Source organism: Canis aureus, chromosome 19 (assembly GCF_053574225.1).
Source record: "Canis aureus isolate CA01 chromosome 19, VMU_Caureus_v.1.0, whole genome shotgun sequence".
Classification (NCBI taxonomy): domain Eukaryota; kingdom Metazoa; phylum Chordata; class Mammalia; order Carnivora; family Canidae; genus Canis; species Canis aureus.
This window is the reverse complement of record NC_135629.1, coordinates 26,313,019-26,333,870: the sequence shown is the minus strand read 5'-3', so window position 1 is coordinate 26,333,870 and position 20,852 is coordinate 26,313,019. Positions and strand designations below refer to the sequence as shown.

General features: G+C 41.0%; 1 long non-coding RNA gene across 1 annotated transcript in view; it reads right to left on the bottom strand.

Moving 5' to 3' along the window:
- LOC144291221 (uncharacterized) overlaps positions 1–14,291 on the bottom strand; it is a 28,133-nt gene extending 13,842 nt beyond the window's left edge. Inside the window, exon 1 of the long non-coding RNA XR_013358545.1 lies at positions 13,909–14,291. This is a non-coding gene — a long non-coding RNA (uncharacterized LOC144291221). The remainder of the gene's footprint in view (positions 1–13,908) is intronic.
- Between the last annotated feature and the right edge of the window lie 6,561 nt (positions 14,292–20,852).

The window sequence follows — 20,852 nt, the reverse complement described above, 5'->3', positions numbered from 1 at the left end:
AACATGGGACTTGATCCCGGGTCTCCAGGATCACGCCCTGGGCCAAAGGCAGGTGCTAAACCGCTGAGCCACCCAGGGATCCCCCTGATATGTCTTTTTCACGTGTCATGCAGGACTGTCCTTAAGGCCTGGTGTCATAGTGTAATTGGCAGCATTAAAATTTTTTTTCCTTGGAGGTAGAGAAGTAACAATGCATTACAAACAGTAGTGTCTTCTATTTGATGAAATACGGTAATTGGAATGCTAATATTAAAGCTGTAATTTATCGGCCCAAGCCTTGCACTCAGCAATGCACTAACATGCTCTCATTTAATTTGGTCTTCGCAGCAGCCCTACTCAGTAGATCATATTTTTAGCCCTGGAGAAATTAGGCCCCTTTAGCAGGAAGCCGTGGGCCGGGGCCCAGCCCCAGGTGTGCAAACGCGGAGTGCTGAGTGTGCCCAGGGCTGGGGAGGAGGAGGTTTTCCAGCTCTCTCCTTGGAGGATAGATTCATCCGAGGTGAAGAGGGGCAGGAAGCGCATTTTGGCACCGCGTCTAGGCTCTGCTCCGGCTTTAACCACAGCTGCGGCTGGGATGCAAGCGCTCCGGGTCATCTATTACCTGCGTCCCCTGGAAGCATTGCTGCGTCTTCCCGCTTCAACGTTATCCCCGCTGCAATCTGTTCTCCATGCAGCCGCTGGAGCGAGCACTGAAAACCTAAGTCCGAACGTGTCATGGGGCGCCTGGGTGGCTCAGGGGTTGAGCACCTGCCTTTGGCTCAGGTTGTGATCCCAGAGTCCTGGGATCGAGTCCCACATCAGGTTCCCAATAGGGAGCCTGCTTCTCCCTCTGCCTACCTCTCTGTCTCTCTCTGTGTGTCTTTCATGAATGAATACATAAAATCTTAAAAGAAAAAAAAAAAAGAACATGTCACTCCTCCACCGCAAACCCTCACCTGGGGTAAGAGATGAAATCGCCGGCATCCCCCCAGGCTTGGGGCTGAGGGACCTGTCACCATCTGACTCCATCCCTGACCGCTTCTCCCACCTCAGCTCCAGCGGGGTTGGACTCCTGACTCTCCTTTCTCAGCTCCCGTCCCCCCAGGAGTAGACTTGGGGTTGAAGATCTGTGTGTCAATCATTTATCTGGAATGTGAAGGAAATACCCCTAGTTCATTGAGGAGGGAACACAGGAAGAAAAGAGGGGTTCTTTTCTTCTTTTTAATTTTTTTTAGGGGCACCTAGGTGACTCAGCTGTTGAGCATCTGTCTTCAGCCCAGGGTGTGATCCTGGAGTCCCTGGATCCAGTCCTGCATCAGACTCCCTGCATGGAGCCTGCTTCTCCCTCTGCCTGTGTCTCTGCTTCTCTGTGTGTCTCTCGTGAATAAATAAATAAAATCTTTAAAAGAAAAATATTTTATTTATTTGAGAGAGAGAGAGGGTGTGCACGAGCAGGGGGGTGGTGCAGAGGGATGCGGAGAAGCAGGTGCCCAGCTAGCAGGTACTCGCACCCAGGGCCTCTCCCAGGACACTACGATCACCGCCCTAGCTGAAGGCACACGTTTAATGGACTGAGTGACCTAGGGAGGCTCCTAATAAAAGTGTGCTACTAAGCCAGCTACCACTCTGAGCCAGATACCAATTTCACTGGCAAAATCTGGGAGCCAGTGTAGAATAGGCACCTCAGCGTTGGCCCTCCAGATAGGCTCGGGCCTGGGGTGTTCATCCAGCAGCTCTCTCCTGCCCCCAGTCCTCCTTAACCTCACCACTACCAGCCAGCTGCCTGTGTGAGCAGAGCAGGCTTCAGCAGCCCAGAGAAAGCCCACAGGCAAAAAAGATGCGGATGCTGGTAATTTGACACTTGACATCGGGTTGGCACTGAGATGGTAAAGCCTAAGACACATGTAGTGTCCACTACAGGCCCATGCATTTGCTGATTCCACTGTCTGGGCCATTTAGTCCCTCTGATACTCGCAGGTGACTCTTTCAGGTCTACGCTCAGATAATCCCGCAGGGAGGCCTTTTCAGATCACCTTCTTTTGTTTTTAAGATTTTATTTATTTATTTGGGAGAGAGTGAGCAATGAGAGAGAGAGAGAGAGAAAGAGGGAGAGAGAAAACAAACAAGGGGAGGGGCAGAGGGAGAGGGACAGTCTCCTGACATGGGGCTCGATCCCAGGGCTCTGGGATCATGACCTGAGCCAAAGGCAGACAATCAACTGAACCACCTGGGTGCCCCCATCGCCTTCTTTGAATTGTTCCCCCAACTACTTCTTTTTTTTTTGTTCCCCCAACTTGTAATATGCATTTGTTTTTCTTTTCCCTCACCATATAAAGGCATCAGGAGGGCAGGGATTTGGGTCTATTATGCCTGCTGATTTATCCCCGACACCCAGCGTGGTGTCTGGTACATGGTAGGAGTTTAAGAAATATTAAGTGGATGAATGAAGGGTCATTTAAAAAAAAATCTCTGGATGCCTGGGTTGCTCAGTCAATTGAGCATCTGACTCTTGGCTTCAGCTCAGATCATGATCCCAGGGCTGAAAGTTAGATCCCCATGCAGTACTCTGCTCAGCAGGGAGTCTGCTCAAAACTCTCTCTCTCCCTCTGACCCTCCCCCTGCTCTTATTCACCCTCTCTCTCCTTCTCAAAATAAATAAGTAAATCTTCCAAAAAAATCTCTATTTGTCTCCTGTGTTTGTTTGTCAATTGACTTACAATCCCCAGGGTTGAGAACTATGATTAATTGGCATCTCCAAAGGCCAACATACACCTATTAGGACCTGTTACGAATGGCTTTAAATGACCTGCCTTCTCTCTTTCATAAATGTCCAACATCTACCATTTGCCAGGCACCGTTCAAAGCACTGAGAGCACTGCTATATATCGCTAGGAATGACTTTTGGCAGGAAGTGACTGAAACATCAAAAGCAATGGCTTATACCAAGTAAGGGTTTTATTTTTCCCACATAATTAGAAGTCTAGACATAGGCAGTGTAGTGCTCGTTCCTACAGTGGCTCCAAGAGGCCATCGGGGACCCTGTCTGCTTCCACCTTCTTATGGTCCCAAGCTTGCTGCTCCCATTTTAGCAGTGTCTGCATTCCAGGCAGGGAGCAGGGAATGACAGAGGGGAAAATGTGTGTTCCCGAGGACTCCTCACCTGATGATCATACTTTGCCAAAAAGCTCCACTCAGCAATTCCTGTTTCTATCTCCCTACCCACATCTTGGCTGTCTAGCAGCAAGGGAGCTAAGAAATGTAACATTTTTTGTTTGTTTGCTTTGTTTTCTTTGGTGTGCCACTTGCTTCTGGAAAACAAAATCAGGAAGAAGGGCAAAATTAAATGCATCCTTGAGTCAGCGACTAGCAATACCTGCTGCCACGAGACCAAAAAGGACCATGCTCTTGGGGTGTCATTGTAGTGCATGCAAACAGAACACCAGGGTGCAAACATGCACCTGCTCTACATACATCCCCACTTGGAAAAAATGACAAAAAGCCGAGAGAGCTGTGAAAAGTAGTAAAATAAGGGGAAGAGTTAGTGACTCGGATTCTACATTATACCAAGAAGTCCGGGAAGCAGCTCTCCCAGAGAGGTAGCATTGCAGCTGAACTCTGTATGACCAAACAGAGGCCATCTTGCCAAGATCAATTGCAATTTTACTGATTCTTTGTCAGTTATAATTTAATCTGGGACAAGAAAGAAATGTAATCATGTCTGCCCAGTTCTATAAAATCCAGTTTTCAAAAAAAAAAAAAAAATCCAGTTTTCAAGATGTGGGATAAATCTTATTCTTCCTAAATGTTCTCTCAAAGTTGTGATGGAGGTCTTTTCTCCCTCTGTGCTTCTGTTTTTTTATCTTCTGGCCTCTCCTCTCCCTCACACATGGCAAAAGTTGACATTGTTCCTTGGTTATAAGGGTAAGTGATCACGGGAGGCAGACATGGGTGAGAGTGTTTGGATTTTTTTAAAGACTGCCAAAGCCTAATGGCAATAAAATAAATAAATAAAATAAAATAAAATAATAAAATAAAATAATCAGCAAAATAAGCCAGATGTGGGCAATTTATAAAAGGGAGGATAATTCTAGAGAAATTACCTTCAACCCATAAGCCAATCTTTAATAACCATAGGTGTTATTAAAGAAGATGCATTTTGAGAGCTCCATATTTTGACTTCCAGAAGCTATCTGTGGTGATGGGCAAAACTCTGTGCAGCTACATTCTAATTCACACATGGCCTTAGAAGATCTCCCTTGTGCTCATATGTTATGAATCAGTTGTTACATACGAATGTGATTTCTACATCTAGAAGGTTTCCTGGTCACAAGGAGGGATTCAGATGTTACCGGATTTATTTTTTCTTGCGACTCTGCTGATGTATGGTCTCTTGCTGAATTCTTTCCCCCCCAGTACCTTTAGCTTTAATTAGCTATCCTTTATCTAATATGTGCTACAGACAGAAAGACCTTTGTGCAAGCTGACAACTATGGCTCCCAAAAATCTGGCTAGCCCCAAGTCAGCAGGTGAATACAAGCCCACTTTCAAGAGAATCAATAGGGAGGAGGTTAGGAAAATGTCAGTGAACATTGTGGATACAAAGTGGATATAACGTACTATCTTACACTACATTTATGAATAACCTTTCATGCTCAATGTAGAAATGGTTAAAACATCTTCCATCACACGTCATTTTTAGGCTGTGGTGTTTTGTTTTTCCTCTTTTACTTTGAAGATAAAGTTCTCTTTCACCCCAGATATTACCAAGACCACACCAACGATTCAGCACTTCCACAATACTGTCACATCCAGGTGATATTTCATTCTTTGTATGGATACTTCAGTACTAAGTAAATGCTGCCTAAATGGAAAACCCTTTCCTTGTAATTGTAAGAAATCTGTATTATAATAGATTAAACATGAACATCTTTTTTTTTTTTTAAAGATTTTATTTATTTATTCATGAGAGACACACAAAGAAAGGTAGAGACACAGGCAGAGGGAGAAGCAGGCTCCATGCAGGGAGCCTGATGCGGGACTCGATCCCAGGACCCTGGGATCATGACCTGAGCCAAAGGCAGACACTCAACCATTGAGCCACACAGGTGCCCCGTGAACATACTTATTACATACATTTTTTTGGTGATGAACATCCCTTTATGGGATGTCCCTGTTGCTTACACTGTTGCCCTTGCAACTGTTGGTAATAAAATCCTATGTTCTTTACTTCTGAATTTTACAGCTTGTTCATGTAAGAATTCCACATATGGAATAAACATGTAGTATGAAAGATTCTGATAACCAAAATTGTTTTAAAATGTTACTTGAGGGTCGCCTGGGTGTCCTAGTCAATTAAATGTCCGACTCTTGGTTTCGGCTCAGGTTGTAATCTCAGGGTCATGAGATTGAGCCCTGCATCATGAGCATGGAGCCCGCTGAAGACTTTCTCTTCCTCTCCTTTTGCAACCCCCCCCCCCCCATAAATCTTAAAAAAAAAAAAGTCATTTGAATGGTTTAAATAAACAGTATGTCAATATAAGGGAATCATTTGCAATGATCAGCAGGCATGTTCTTAAAATAGTTATAAGAAATGATGTTAATATCATTATTCATTACCATCATGAATAAAAATAAGAATATAGAATAATGTAATTCCTGGATGATTCCAATTTTGTTAAATTGCATTAAAAAACTGGAAAACAGAAGTGCCTGGTTGGCTCAGTCAGCTAGGCATCTGGCTGTTGATTTTGGCTCAGGTCATGATCTCAGGATCGTAGGATCAAGCCCTGGGTCTAACTCCCTTCTCAGTGTGGACTCTGGTTCTCCTTCTCCCTTGCCCTCTGTACCTCCCTACTCTGTTTTGCTCTCCCTTTCCCTCTCAGATAAATAAATAAAATCTTAAAAACAAACAAACCTAGAAAATGACGTATCTAAGGATTACTCACTATGTGATAGGAAATTGAGTAGTTTTTACATTCTTATTTTGCATTTTTTTTTGTACAGCTTGAATTATTTTTACAACAAACCTGTAAAATCAACCTTAAAAGCAATACAAAATTATTTTTCAGTTAGGAGGCAATGCATGAGGGACATCAGCTTAGGAGCTGAATAGATGTGGGTACTAATCCAACTGACCATTTATTACATTCACAACCTACACCTAAGCTTGAGTGTCTTTCTTTTCTAAGTGAAAGATGAAGAGAGGGATAAATGGTTCTCCAAAGCCATGCCACTTTCCAAATAAAGATGAAGGGTTGAAATGATGGTTGTTAGGGGTGCCTGGCTGGATTGGTCAGTAGAGCATGTGACTTTGATCCCGGGGGTTGTAAGTTCGAGCCCCACATTGGGTGTAGAGATTACTTAAAAACAAAATCTTTTTTTTTTTTTAAAGAAAAAAATGGCGGTTGTTAGAATCATGATGAGAGGTGTTGAGGGCATCTATGAGAAAGCACATCAAGAGATGAGAGGCACAGAGAAGATGGTGAAAGTGAAGCCTTCCTGACGTCCATATTTCCTAAACGCCATGAACACAGGCTAGCCAGCCCTGTTTTCAACAGCCCTTAGAACCTTGGTACCCTCCTTTGATAAGTCAGGAATGAAAATGCCTACTATGTACAGATCAAGAGAGGATGCCAGTAAAATATTAACACTTTGTAGGCACTCAAATGGAATAGTTACACTCTCACATTGGCCTCTGTCACTCAGAATTAGAAGGAAAGAAGCACCAGAATGTTACATTTACTGTCTGTGCCCAGATTACAGCTTGGTATTTAGAAGTCTAGTTCAGCAGACTTCCCTCCAGTTGGAAAACAAAACAGGGATAACTGGCTTGACTTTGTCTCTTTATCTCTTTCCATTTAAACACAGATATCCTGTTGTGATAGCCTTTGACACTTTATTACATGGCTATGGTAAATAACAACTGCCCCATTTTGTAATGTCATTCTGGTTAAACGGTGCCATTAATTACTGAACATAAAAGTTGAAGTTTTTGTGAATAGAAGGAAATGTCATTTGGATTCCTTTGCTTTGTTCACTAAATTTATTTGAGGGCTTGGGTGGTTTAAATAGCTAAGAGACAAGCTTTCAGTTGTTGGTCTGTCACTGAGAACTGCCCCTATTCTGACAATAAGAACCAACTAACTTGGGGGCAGTGGGGAAGTGTCAAAAGACTTTCAGAGCTTCATTGGAAATCTGAGTTCACAATGGCTTTAAAAAATTGAATGTGATTAAGAAATCAGCTTCTAAATACTCACAAACTACTTTATTTGTTTGGAAAATACACCTTGAATTTCCTTTTTTATTGTCTAAAATGACACTCTCTGTTACTGAACTGGTGTTTCAGAACTTGCGAAGAAACAAGTTAAAAATCATGTAGGTCTCTTTCAAGAAAATCTTAGGAATTATTTTATCACAAATTTCTGTATTGATCAGGACATTGAGTTAGAAATTTGTTGTCTTTCATGTTTGTCAGTGTCCTTCTCTGTTACTTTCTTAAATAGGGAAAAAGCCTGTGATTATATAATCCAAATTTTACTGAAATTTGTTTTAATTTTTTCTATTATTAACTCTTTTTTTTTTCTTAACTTACATTTTCATTTCAGAAATTATTTTTATTTCAGGTTGATTTCCAATTTCTTCCTAATCTTTTTGAAACTTGGCTTTAGTAAAATATGAATAAACATTGTAATCTGCTAGATAATAGAATACTAAAATTTTAGAATTGGAAGGAGCCTTCTCTGTTCCATCTTTGTCATGAATGAGATGATTAACACTGGGGATATTTTATCTTATTTTATTATTTTATTTTTATTTTATTATATTTTATTTTTTGAAGATTTTATTTATTTATTCATGAGAGACACACACAGAGAAAGAGAGAGAGAGGCAGAGACACAGGCAGAGGGAGAAGCAGTCTCCATTCAGGGAGCCCGACATGGGACTCGATCCCAGGTCTCCAGGATCAGGCCCTGGACTGAAGGCGGCGCTAAACTGCTGAGCCACCTGGGCTGCCCTATTTTATCTTATTTTAAAGATTATTTAGGAGAGAGAGAGAGACAGAGATAGAGAGAGAGAGAGAGAGAGAGAGACAGAGAGAGAGAGATACTGAGATTTTTTTTTTTTTTTTTTTATTTTTATTTATTTATGATAGTCACAGAGAGAGAGAGAGGCAGAGACACAGGCAGAGGGAGAAGCAGGCTCCATGCACCAGGAGCCCGACGTGGGATTCGATCCCGGGTCTCCAGGATCGCGCCCTGGGCCAAAGGCAGGCGCTAAACCGCTGCGCCACCCAGGGATCCCGAGATACTGAGATTGAGCACACACACCAACAAGGAGAGGGACAGAGGAAGAGGGCAAATCCCAAGCAGACTCCATGCTGAGCGCAGATCCTGACTCGGGATCAATCTCACAACCCTGAGGTCATGACCTAAGCTGAAATCAAGAGTTGGATGCTTAACTGACTGAGTCACCCAGATGCCCAACACTAGTGATATTTTAAATGAAAACATTTTTTTTCTACTTGGTTTATTTTGTATCATAAATATGCTATTTTATTTTTATTTTATTTATTTATTTTTAATTTTTTTTAAATATGCTATTTTAAACAATGGTGTTCACTTCTGCAAATCAGGTCTTGACCTAGTGTAAGGAAAAATTTAAGACTTTGAAATAAACAAAGGGATGAATGGATATTCTTTCAGTGGAATACTGAAGTTACTGGATATCATGTAATCTTACAGGAATACACATCTTTGTCTTTGACTATATATAAGTCTGTTGAGATAAAAGTTAACTTGAAAACTCTTTTGGGATAAATTTCTGCATTAACCAGAATAATTCAGAAGTTGATGAGAAAGCTGTAATAATGCAAATAATTCTTGTCCATAGACATGCAAAGAAATTTTGTCCTGTGGATCGCCAGTTGATTTTCCTCTTCTGTTTGTAAATTTACTTTGGCATTCCCATCTATGTGTCTCTCTGTTCTTTGACTTCTCCTTTTTTTATTTTTATTTATTTATTTATTTATTTATTTATTTATTTATTATTTTTTTAATTTTTATTTATTTATGATAGTCACAGAGAGAGAGAGAGACAGAGAGAGAGGCAGAGACATAGGCAGAGGGAGAAGCAGGCTCCATGCACTGGGAGCCCGACGTGGGATTCGATCCCGGGTCTCCAGGATCGCGCCCTGGGCCAAAGGCAGGCGCCAAACCCCTGCACCACCCAGGGATCCCTGACTTCTCCTTTTTAAGTAACATTTTATTTTTATGTAATCTCTACACCCCACATGGGGCTTGAACTTACAACCCTGAATTCAAGAGTCACATGTTCTACTGACTGACCCAGCCAGATGCTCTGAGTTTTCCTTTGAAAGAACTGTGACATTTCACTGATTCTCCCTGGTAATGAGTTACATGAAATATTCACCAGGTATTCATTTTATATTTATATGAGTCATGATTTTACCTTTTGGGAGAAATTATCCTTTAACCTAAGGTTGTTTTTTTTTTTTTAAGATTTTTAAAGATTCTTTTAACGATTTTATTTATTTATTCATGAGAGAGAGAGAGAGAGAGAGAGAGAGAGGCAGAGACACAGGCAGAGGGAGAAGCAGGCTCCATGTAGGGAGCCTGACATGGGACTCGATCCCAGGTCTCCAGGATCACACCCTGGGCCAAAGGCAGGACTAAACTGCTGAGCCACCCAGGGATCCCCATAACCTAAGGTATTATGCAAATGACTATTGCATACTGGAAAACCACTCATCCCTCTCCCTAGGCTTATAGATGAAGGCATTGAAGCTCAGAAAAACTCAGGGTATATTATGTAATAAACTGCTGAGCTGGATTTGAATTCATGTCCATTTGGTTCCTAAACTGATGATTAAGGGAAACAAACTCCTTACATTGTCTCCTCATTGAGAAAAATATTTTTATTCTTTTTTTTTTTAAAGATTTATGTATTTGAGAGGAAGAGAGAGAGCAGGAGAGGGAGAGACTCTCAAGCAGACTCCCCACTGAACATGGAGCTGGACACAGGGTTTAATCCCATGACCCTGAGATCATGACCTAAGCCAACAATCAAGAGTTGGACACTCAACCCACTGAGCCATCCAGGTGCCCCTACATTTTTTTAAAATTTGTTTTTCATGTTTCAGTTGATGCTGATATTTCAAAGTAATTACTTGTTATCAAAAACAAAACAAAACAAAACAAACTAGCATCCTCCCATGATTTTGAGATTCATGGTTGCAAAATTAGATTTATATTGTCTTTGACCTCAGCCTTGTCCTTCTAACTGCTAGGTTCCCCTGTTCTGCTTCAGCTGGAGTATTTTTCTTGGTTTTGCATCAAATAATCATATTTCTCAAAGCCTTGATTGGTATTATTTGAGATATTCACTAAATTGCACACAAATTTCATCCCTCCTTTGAGTCCCCCTTCAGACCTTCTGATTATGTGAAGAAGACCTCAGTGAGGTGATAGTTTGTCTTTAACATCTTTCTTATACTTGCTACTCTGCTTTTTTTTTTTTTTTGATTTTTAAAATGTATTTATTTGAGAGAGATAGCATGAGTGAGTGAGCACAAGTGGGGGTAGGGCAGAGGGACAAGCAGACTTCCTGCTGAGCACAGAGCCCAATGCTAGGCTTGATCCCAGGATCCCAAGATCATGACCTGAGCCAATGTCAAATGCTTAACTGACTGAGCCACCCAGGCACCCTGCTACTCTGCTTTTTTTTTTTTTTTTTGGAATTCAATTTGCCAACATATAGCATAATACCCAGTGCTCATCCAGCCATCTACTCTGCTTTTTTTTTTTTTTTCTCTGCTTTTTATAACAAAGAGCTTCAGAGCCTTCCCAGCAAAGTCAGAATATATGTATATTTTTGTTTTTGCCGTGCTAATTCAATGCTTATCTTTTATTTATGCAAAATAATTTTGTTTTGCATTTACATTAGTAGTATAAAGCTGCTTTTAAGATAAATTTCAGTTGGGTTTCCTGGCTGGCTCATTTGGGAGAGCATGCAATTTTTGACCTCGGGGTCATGAGTTTGAGCCCCATGTTGGGTGTAGAGATTACTAAAAAAGTAAGTAAATAAACTTTAAAAAAAGATAAATTTCAGTTAAAAATAGGTGGGCCTAAAGAAAAGATTGATTAAATATCTCAGATAATAGTTATGAGCTAGCAGATGGCAAAAATTATGACTCTTAGGATGACTCAAATTTGGGAAGGAGGGGAATCTTTGGAAGTGAAAATCCAGAGCTATTCCAGTCAGCCATGTAATAGTTACGTGGCTCTGGGGCACTTACCGATAGGAACTTAATGGTCAAACTGAAGATAATACTATGTATCTCAGAGTCATCCAACAATACAAGTCACTGGACGGACAATAAGGAAATAAGGTGATATAGGTGACTCTAAGCTTCCTGAGGTCATGGAGTATATGTAGCTTATCGTTTTATCCTTAGTTTCTCAGATGGTCCTTAGCACATGGGATTCATAACAGCTCACTTCCTGTAGTGCTACTTAGTGTGGCCACATGAACTCTTCCTATGGTATTATAAAGCAGAGGATATTATATGTAAATACGCAAAGTATGTATAAGCATTTACAACCTTTAAATTTCTCCTGTGATTATCAAAGCCATATACATTAGGTATATACATTGCATACAGCACACGCATTCAAAACATAGAAATATATGATAAAGTGTGAAGCAGGAGTGCCTGGCTGGCTCCATCAGTAGTGCCTGTGACTCTTGATCTCTGGGTCATACATTGGAGCTCCACGTTGCGGGTAGAGCTTACTTAAAAAAAAAGCCTGGAAACAAAAGCTTTATATACTCGAGATACTACTGTATATGCAATTTTCTAACCTATTATTTTCGATTACCAGTAGATCATAAACCTTTCTCCTTAGCATTCAAAACTCTTTCATTTGGCATGATGTTTTATGTTTGACCCTCATTTGGGGCCTTCCTTCCTTTCTCATCTGTTGTGGAATCTGCCAACAAGAACATCACCCTGTAAACTCTTTGGTAAAATGTTCCCCAATAATTAGGCAATTTGGGTAGAGGGAGCATGCTGTTGGAGAGCAGATAGGAAAAAAGAAGCAGGTGAAGAAGGGAGGTGAGTAGGGAAAGAAGCACTGGAGACAGTCACCTTCACAAACTGCATAGGGAAGTCTTGAATAGGGAGGTGGTTCCCTTTGGCAGAACCTGGAACCCACCCATTAATCTTGCACTCCCTCTGCTGGTTTCTCAGAACACATCCACAGTGTCATTAATGAGAGCAGTGGCGACACAGGAGCTGAGGCGTTGTGAAAATCATCCGTGATGGACAGATAAGAGAAACAGCATCCTTTAGACAATTTTTGTATGATCAGAGTTTAGATCAACGTTGATGGTTGTGCTTCTGAAACAATGTAGAATCCAAGGCCTGCCTTCCCTTCCCCGGTCCCATTCTTTTTCTCTGCCCCAGGAGACTGAGATTCTAAGGGTCTCAGCTTTTCTTTTCTTTTTAAAAATTTTATTTATTTATTTATTCACGAGAAACACACAGAAAGTGGCAGAGACATAGGCAGAGGGAGAAGCAGGCTCCCTCCGGGGAGCCTGATGTGGAACTCGATCTCAGGACCTGGGGATGACCACCTGAGCCGAAGGCAGATGCTCAACCACTGAGCCACCCAGGTGCCCCTCAGCTTTCCTTTTTTTCTTTTTTTCCCCTCAGCTTTTCTATTCAAGATTCTTCTTAGTCTCCTGACAGGGCTCTGGTGATCTCTTTGGTTGTTTCTCTTAACTGTATTTTGCTGTGGCTTTCTCTCCTTTTTCAGTCTCTGCCACTCCCTGCTTCCTGGCTGTTGTCATTTATGAATGAAACACTAATGGTAAAACCCTGCCTTTACCTTGCAAAGCAGTGCTCTGTTAGCTCCTCTGATTATGCAGCCTCTTATTTCTCCATTTGTGCTTAATTCACAGCTGTAAAAAGCTTTTCAAAATAGGTGTGTGCTCTACTTGACAGTTGTGATAAAACAATGCCTCCAATAAAGAGAAAGCAAGACACATTGGCAATTTCCTCTTCCATAATTTATAGTCATTTAGCTTCTCCCCCTCCCCCCCAAGAGATAAGAATTTCTTTGGGAACAGTTTTCTTTTAATAGCACCATCTGAAGCAGCAAACATTTCTTGTGCAGTCATTAGCGCTCCTAGCCTACAAAACAGTGACTGAAGATTGAATTAGAATTTAGAGAAGAAGCTGCTTGCATCACATAAATAAACAATGAAGGCCTCTGCTATTTTATCACAGAACTTAAATAAGCAGTACAGATGGTCAGTGCTGTGTTGCACACGCATAACCTATTTAAAAGAGCACATTATAGGGATCCCTGGGTGGCGCAGCGGTTTGGCGCCTGCCTTTGGCCCGGGGCACGATCCTGGAGACCCGGGATCGAATCCCACGTCGGGCTCCCAGTGCATGGAGCCTGCTTCTCCCTCTGCCTGTGTCTCTGCCTCTCTCTCTCTCTGTGACTATCATAAATAAATAAAAGTTAAAAAAAATTTAAAAAAAAAAAAAAAAAAAAAAAAGAGCACATTATAGGGTCAGAGGCATTCATGTACTCACAGCCATTCATTTACTCTACTTGAGTTACTTCTTTTACACCAAGTGCCAAAGCCATGCGTCAAGCAAATTACTGCAAGCAGTAATGCAGACAATGAGAAGATAAGAAAATTGTTGAATGATGAGAGGACAAATAATAAATTCGTTTAAGGATTTATGGCCCCAAGTGTAATCTAATATATGTTACTTGCCACTAATCCTTCCCACTGAGGTCCAAGTAACAAAAACAAACAATAAACAAACAAAAAAGGAAACCAAAAACCCTCAGATTCCTTTAGGCACACACAAAATGTAATTTGTTATCTTACCGCTTCATGTCATTGAGAAGTTCAGAGCTTCTAGTATAGCTGGTTCAAGATGCTCGGGTAGGAATGTCAGGTCTTCTCTCTTTCATGTTGGCTTCATTTGCAGCATGCTGGCACTGCTGGTGTTCACTGATTCTCTCTGTGTGCATAATAATCCCTTCAATTCCAATGGAAAAATACTCTGTCCTAATTGTTCTGGCAAAAGATCAGGGATTACATCTCTTTGGCCAGTTTTGAGTATGTGCATTTTCTGAACTGATCATTGTGTCCATAGGGATGCGGATTAAGTCATGGGCTCATCCTGTGAGCCATGAGTGTGTGTAGGGGTTGGGGGGAGGTGGTGGGCTTGTGGATAGCACCACCAAAACAACTCTCCAGGAGGGGAGATGAGCAGCCCCCCAAAGGAAAATCTACATGCCAATAATAGAAGATGGTGGAATGGATGCTAAGTAGGCAAAAATGAGATGTCTAATCCTTCAACCACACCATTTAGAAAAAGAGCATTCACTAGAATCTAGAATGAACTAGAATCTTCAAATGAACTCAATTAACACATACAATAGATCCTACAGTAAACCCTGAAAATGTCTTTAACATCTATTAATTCCCCCGAAGTTCCAGTTCCCATTATGTATTAGGGGGCTGAACTGACAAATGTTCTTCGTAAGTTAGAACAATCTTATTGGCACCTTTTTCATGCTACCAGTCGATGCTTGCCAACTTTTACGTTTCCCTTTTTTCCTCAAATGGCAGAAGAAAGTCTTACTGTATCACATCCCTCAAATTGTGGAATGGAACAAAACGTATGGCGGCCCTTCTAAGAATCATGGTGCTGAAAGGGTCAAGTGCGTGTAAAAGGCATGGCTGAACTAACAGATTCCAGACTGCTAAGCCCCTGCCACCACTTTAGAAACGTTGCTTTCTTTTAACTTGTACTTGGAACCATTTACTGTGGTTATTCTGGTGGTGCCACAATCTCTCTGGAATTTCTTACTAGATAACAGACTACAATCCTAAAAGGAACTATTGTTTTACTTCAGTATGAAAATAGGACAAACGCACACACACACACACACACACACAAGAGGACATATAAACCCACTGAAATCTGAATGAGCCAGAAGGACTATTATCAACATCAATTTCCTGGTTGTGATATTATCCTATAGTTTTTCAAGAAGTTAGCATGATGGGGGAGGGACACTGGGTAAAAGGAATAGGGGATCTCTCTATAATATTTTACAATTGCACATGAACCTACCACTATCTCAAAAAAAATATATTTTTTTATAAAAAGCATAAGACCAGGGCACCTGGGTGGTGCAGTCGATTAAGTGTCCACTTTTTGATTTCGGCTCAGGTCATGATCTCAGGGTCTTGAGATTGAGCCCCGCATCAGGCTCCGAGCTCAGTGAACTCCCCTCCTCTGTGCCCACATGCGCTTTTGAGCTCTCTCTCACAAATACATAAATCTTTAAAAACATAGCATAAGCCCAACAACACAAAAACAATACCCAAAAAAGTAGTAATAGGGTTAGCACTATGATGATAATAGTGTCCTATGTAGGACACTTCCCTTCAAATACTTGCTTCCCTTTTGTTGGAAGCAAGTATTTGAAATGCTTTTCTAAATAATGTTGTAAACACATTCTTACCTTCATACAGACTCAAAAGCTTTGGACTGAAATTGTTGAAGCCCTAGACTAGGTTAAGACTCAATTGTGGAAAGAGTTCTGAAACAAGTTCTTTTTTTTTTTTTTTTTAATTTTTTTTTTTTTTTGAAACAAGTTTTGTAAGTATGTATTCATTCCACAAGTATTTAGTTTTTCAGTTTTCTTTGTTTAAGTTGAGGTAAAATTCATATAACATGAAATTAATCATTTTAAAATTTATAATTAACCATTTAATTTTTTTTTAATTTTTATTTATTTATGATAGTCACAGAGAGAGAGAGAGAGAGAGAGAGGCAGAGACATAGGCAGAGGGAGAAGCAGGCTCCATGCACCGGGAGCCCGATGTGGGATTCGATCCTGGGTCTCCAGGATCGCGCCCTGGGCCAAAGGCAGGCACTAAACCGCTGCGCCACCCAGGGATCCCAACCATTTAATTTTTAAAAAATTTTTGTTTAAGTAATCTCTACTCAACATGGGGCTTGAACTCATGACCTGGAGATTAATAGTTAAGTGTTCCCCTGGCTGAACCAGGAAGGTGCCCCTAAAGATTTTATTTTGAAGTAATCTCCACATCCAATGTGGGGCTTAAACTCTCAACCCCAACATCAAGAGTGGCATGCTCCATCAACTGAGCCTTTTAGATGCCCCATAATTAACCATTTTGATATTTTTTTAAAACATTTAAAAAATATTTTATTTATTTATTGGACAGAGAGGATACAAGCAGGGGGTGTAGTGGCAAGCAGAAGGAGAGGGAGACACAGTTCCCGACTGAGTTGGGAGTCTGATGTGGGGCTTGGTCCAGGACCCTCAGATCATGATCTAGCCAAAGGAAGATGCTCAACCAACTAATCCACCCAGGTGCCCTCATAATTAACCATTTTAGAGTGAACAATTCAGCAGCATTTAGTACATTCCTCATGTTGTGCAACCACTATCTCTATCCAGTCCAAACTGTAGTGTATCACCCCCAAGTACAATCCTATACACATTATACAGCCTCTTCTTCCTCCCTTGATGCTTCTGGCCTCTGGCAGCTACTAATTTGCTTCCTATCTTTAGGAATTTTGCCTTTTCTGGATATTTCATATAAATGGCTTTATATAACATGTGATCTTTTTCATCTGGCTTGTTTAACTTAATATTTTGCTAAGGAAAATGTTCATCTATGTTGTAGGACATATCAGTACTCCATTCCTTTTCACGGCTGAATAATATTCCATTGTATAGATATAGCACCTTTCTTTTGTCCATTCATCAGTTCATGGGCATTCAGGTTCTTTCCACCTTTTGGCTATTATAAGTAGTGTTGCTCTAACACTTATATACAAATATTTGTTTAATCCTTTTCATTATATACCTGGGAATAAAATATAAAATAAAATATCATACAATAATCCTTTTTAAAAAAGATTTTATTTATTTATTCATAGACAGAGAGAGAGAGAGAGAGAGAGAGAGGCAGAGACACAGACAGAGGGAGAAGCAGGCTCCATGCAGGGAGCCCAATGTGGGATTCGATCCCGAGTCTCCAGGATCACACCCCGGGCTGCAGGCGGCACCAAACCGCTGCACCACCAGGGCTGCCCTCATACAATAATCCTATAGTTAACTTTAACACATATTTATTGGGATAATATAATATAATATAATATAATATAATATAATATAATATAATATAAATATTCCCTGTAGTGCTGGTAACACAATATAGAGAGAAGATCCTTGTTCTCCTAGGGCTTATACTCTAATAGCAAAGAGACAGTAAAAAATAACCTAAGTTGAAAAGTGAAAATACAGGTCTTCTTGGTAAAAACAAAAAACAACAACAAAAAAAAAAGCCAACAACTATTAAAAATTTCATGATGGCAGGAGACTGGGTAGATCATTTGGTTGGATGTTTGCCTTCAGCTTAGCATCCTGGGATCAAGCCCCACATCAGGCTCCCTGCTCAGTAGGGAGTCTGCTTCTCCCTCTCCCTCTGCTGCTCCCCTCTGTTTGTGCTCTCTCTTTCTCTCTCTCTGTCAAATAAAAATTTAAAATCTCTAAAAAATTTTAAATTAAAAAAAAGTTTCATGATGGCAACAGGAGAACATTAAACCCCAAGTAGGGTGCTTCAAAGTGTGGAGCTCTAAGAGACTACATGTCACTCACCCTGAAACCAATGCTGATGGTAAGAATAGAATAGGTGATTTGCCAACCCCCCGCAAATACACATAACAGGGTAACATGCCAGAGATCAACTGGAAATGCATGAGGTAATTTGGATAGGTGGTTGGGAGGGTCATTTTCAAACTCAGACCTGGATGATACAAAAAAACCAGCTGTATCAAGGTCTATGGGCAGAATATCCAAGCAGAGTGGACAGTTTGAGCAAAGCCCCGGAGATGTGAATGCACTTGGCGTGGTTGAGAAACCAAAACGACAAAACAAGGCCAGTGTGGCTGGAGCCTGGTTATCCTTAGCCTCTAAGTGTGCTTTCTAATATTACATTTCTTGAAGAAGGCATCCAACTCTTTACATTTCTAATCAACATGAATTTGAGGGTGTTCTTTGGAATGAAGCTAGTGAAACTGTCTTCATAACTTCAAGCCTGGACCCAGGCTCTCAATGAGCAGGACATGGCACACTGAGGTTCCCCAGGTACTTACCCGGTGAGTCCCAGATTTTGCCTGATGTGTACAATTTATTCTGCTTCAACTGAGAACATATTTGCAGGAGTAGTATGGTAGGAATGCTGAGCTGAAGGATGGCTGGATGCAGAGTGTGTGGATGACAATATGATGCTAATAAATGATAAGAAGCATGCCATCATGTCAACACAGTGCCCCAGGCTGTCTTCTGGGATCTACAGAGAATGTGGGTTTCTGAGAGCAAAGTCCTGAAAGTGAAGGAGGCTGACATGAGGCCAGGAAAATAGAAGGATTTTTTGAGCACATTCTCGTAGACGCCACCAGTGTTCAACTGGAGTCAACACCATGTTCCCTTCACTGCTGACTGTTTCACCATCTTCTCCTCCCTTTAAGCATGCCTTCAAAAGCTCTAATCTTCCTCAAGTTCTGGGAACTGGAAAAAATGTGTCGGACACTTCTCCAGTCAGTTTGCAAAGACTGTAGAGGTTCAAGAATCAGCCATCTTGTTAACCTAGTAGTTTTCTTTGCAACTGGGGAAGGCCAACCCCAAGAAATTGGGCTTACAACACGCCAACACTTGTCTGGAGCCGTGAGGTGAGTCACAGAGATGATGCAGTCCAGGAGGATTCCCTTAGGAATCACTGTAAAATCAATGATTTAGAAAACTGAATTAATGAGGCTGGAGACTGTCTCTTAGCAAGGGGGGAAAAAAATCTATATTTGCCATGTCTTCCCTAAGCGGTATTAGAAACTGTGAGAGAAGGGCAATAAATTTCATTTTAAGGAGAAGGTAAAGATACCAGATCATGGAAGTGGTTGAGCAGGTTTGAACGCTCCATAAGGTTTATGTGAGTAAACATTTCTCACAAATATGGTCATAGTCTGTTTAAACGACATTGTCTTAGTTGGGGCTGCTGTGACAAACCACCATAGACGGGGTGGCTTAAGTGGAAAACATTTCTCACAGTTCTGCAGGCTCAAGAATGAGATCGGGGTGCCAGTGTGGTTGGGTTCTGGTGAACACCCTCCACAAGGCTGCAGACTGTCAGCTTCTCATTGTACCCTCACATGGCAAAAAGACAATGAGAGAGATCTTTGGGGTCCCTTTTGTAAGGGCATGGACCCCCTTCTCCAGGGCTCCGCCATCATGAACTAATTACCTCTCAAAGCCCCTCACCTAATACCAACATGTTGAAGGTTAGGATTTCAACATATGAATTTTGGGGGTCACAGACATTCATGATGTTTCAGACCATAGTCAGGTTCGGCATGGCCTTCATGTTCATTGCATTCGTGGCACTACCCATCAGTGAGAACATTTGTGAGTGGTGTCAGCCATGCCTGGGGTCCAGCTCTAAGACAATTTTGGGCAGAATACAGAGTCCCAAATCCTTCCTGTTTAACAGGTATTGCTGAATCACCATTGTATTTAGATTGTACAATATGTAAGTTTTGTGTTTTTAAAAAATACTCATTATCACTGGGCAATTTTTTTTAATTCTTTCTAAGTGAAGTACCTAGGGAAAATGTTATATTCTCGTTTAGAGCTAAATATAACACCTCCAGATGGAAATAGAAATTAGAAAATGTTCCATCTCATTTCAATTCTTTTTTTCTCTACTGTGATACCATAAGAAATTCACAGGAAACCAGTCAAATCAAAAAATATTTCCCCCATTGATTTTTCCTGACCTGAGTAGAATCTGAAAGTTCAGTCACTTTTTATGAGAGTGAACTCTGAAAATAATCATTTTGTAATTGTTTCAGAAAAGGGGAAGTTATAGTAATCATCATAATAATATTCTACTACCATAAAGTTAATTTTTATTTGATTAAAGCTGAATGAGAAAACATTACCTTCCTAATTACCTGTCTTAACAGGAAAGGTAAACTATTTTATACTTTTTTTTTTGCTTTTGAGAATTTTTCATTTAAGCATCTAAGAATGTTAGATGTTTAAACATCTAAGAATGTTTAACTTCTGTTAAAAAAAATCCGTATATATATTTACATCCAAAGAATAACATGAAGGGGTATATCCCCAAATGTGAATAATCATCACATCGAGGGGTAAGATTAGGTATAATTTTTCTTTTTTGTATTTTCATATTCTACAATGATATATATTTGTTTAATAATATGGGAGGGGAAAGAAAACAAATGTAGGCAGACTATGGGTCAGAGTCTTGGCTCTACACAGATGGTATGCTCAGGACCCCAATGGAGTTTAAGCACTCTGTGGAGAGAAGTGGGCAGGGTGAAGGAACCAACAGGCCATGTGAAGCACCCAAGGACTAGCACAGCAGGAAGCCGTTGCCAGCCTTACAAAAGGCTGAAGGGATGGCAACCTGACTCTAATGCCTGCGGAGAGCTTGAGACTGATAGGACCTCAGAAAGGACCTCAAGGCAGAGATGGAGTGGGGGGAGACAGTTACCTAGCCTCCTTTCTTCCCCCATCTGAGCCCCTTGCAGCCCAGGTTAGGTACTCCTAAGAGATGGGTCTCAAGACACAGAGCAGGGCAGAGAGCAGAGGAGAGTGAATGTGCTGGAGCAAATGGAGAAGCAGGCATGCAGGCAACCCTGCTCTAAAGATACGCCATCTGCTGTAGGCTATCGCTTTGTTTGTTTCCACCATTTTGGA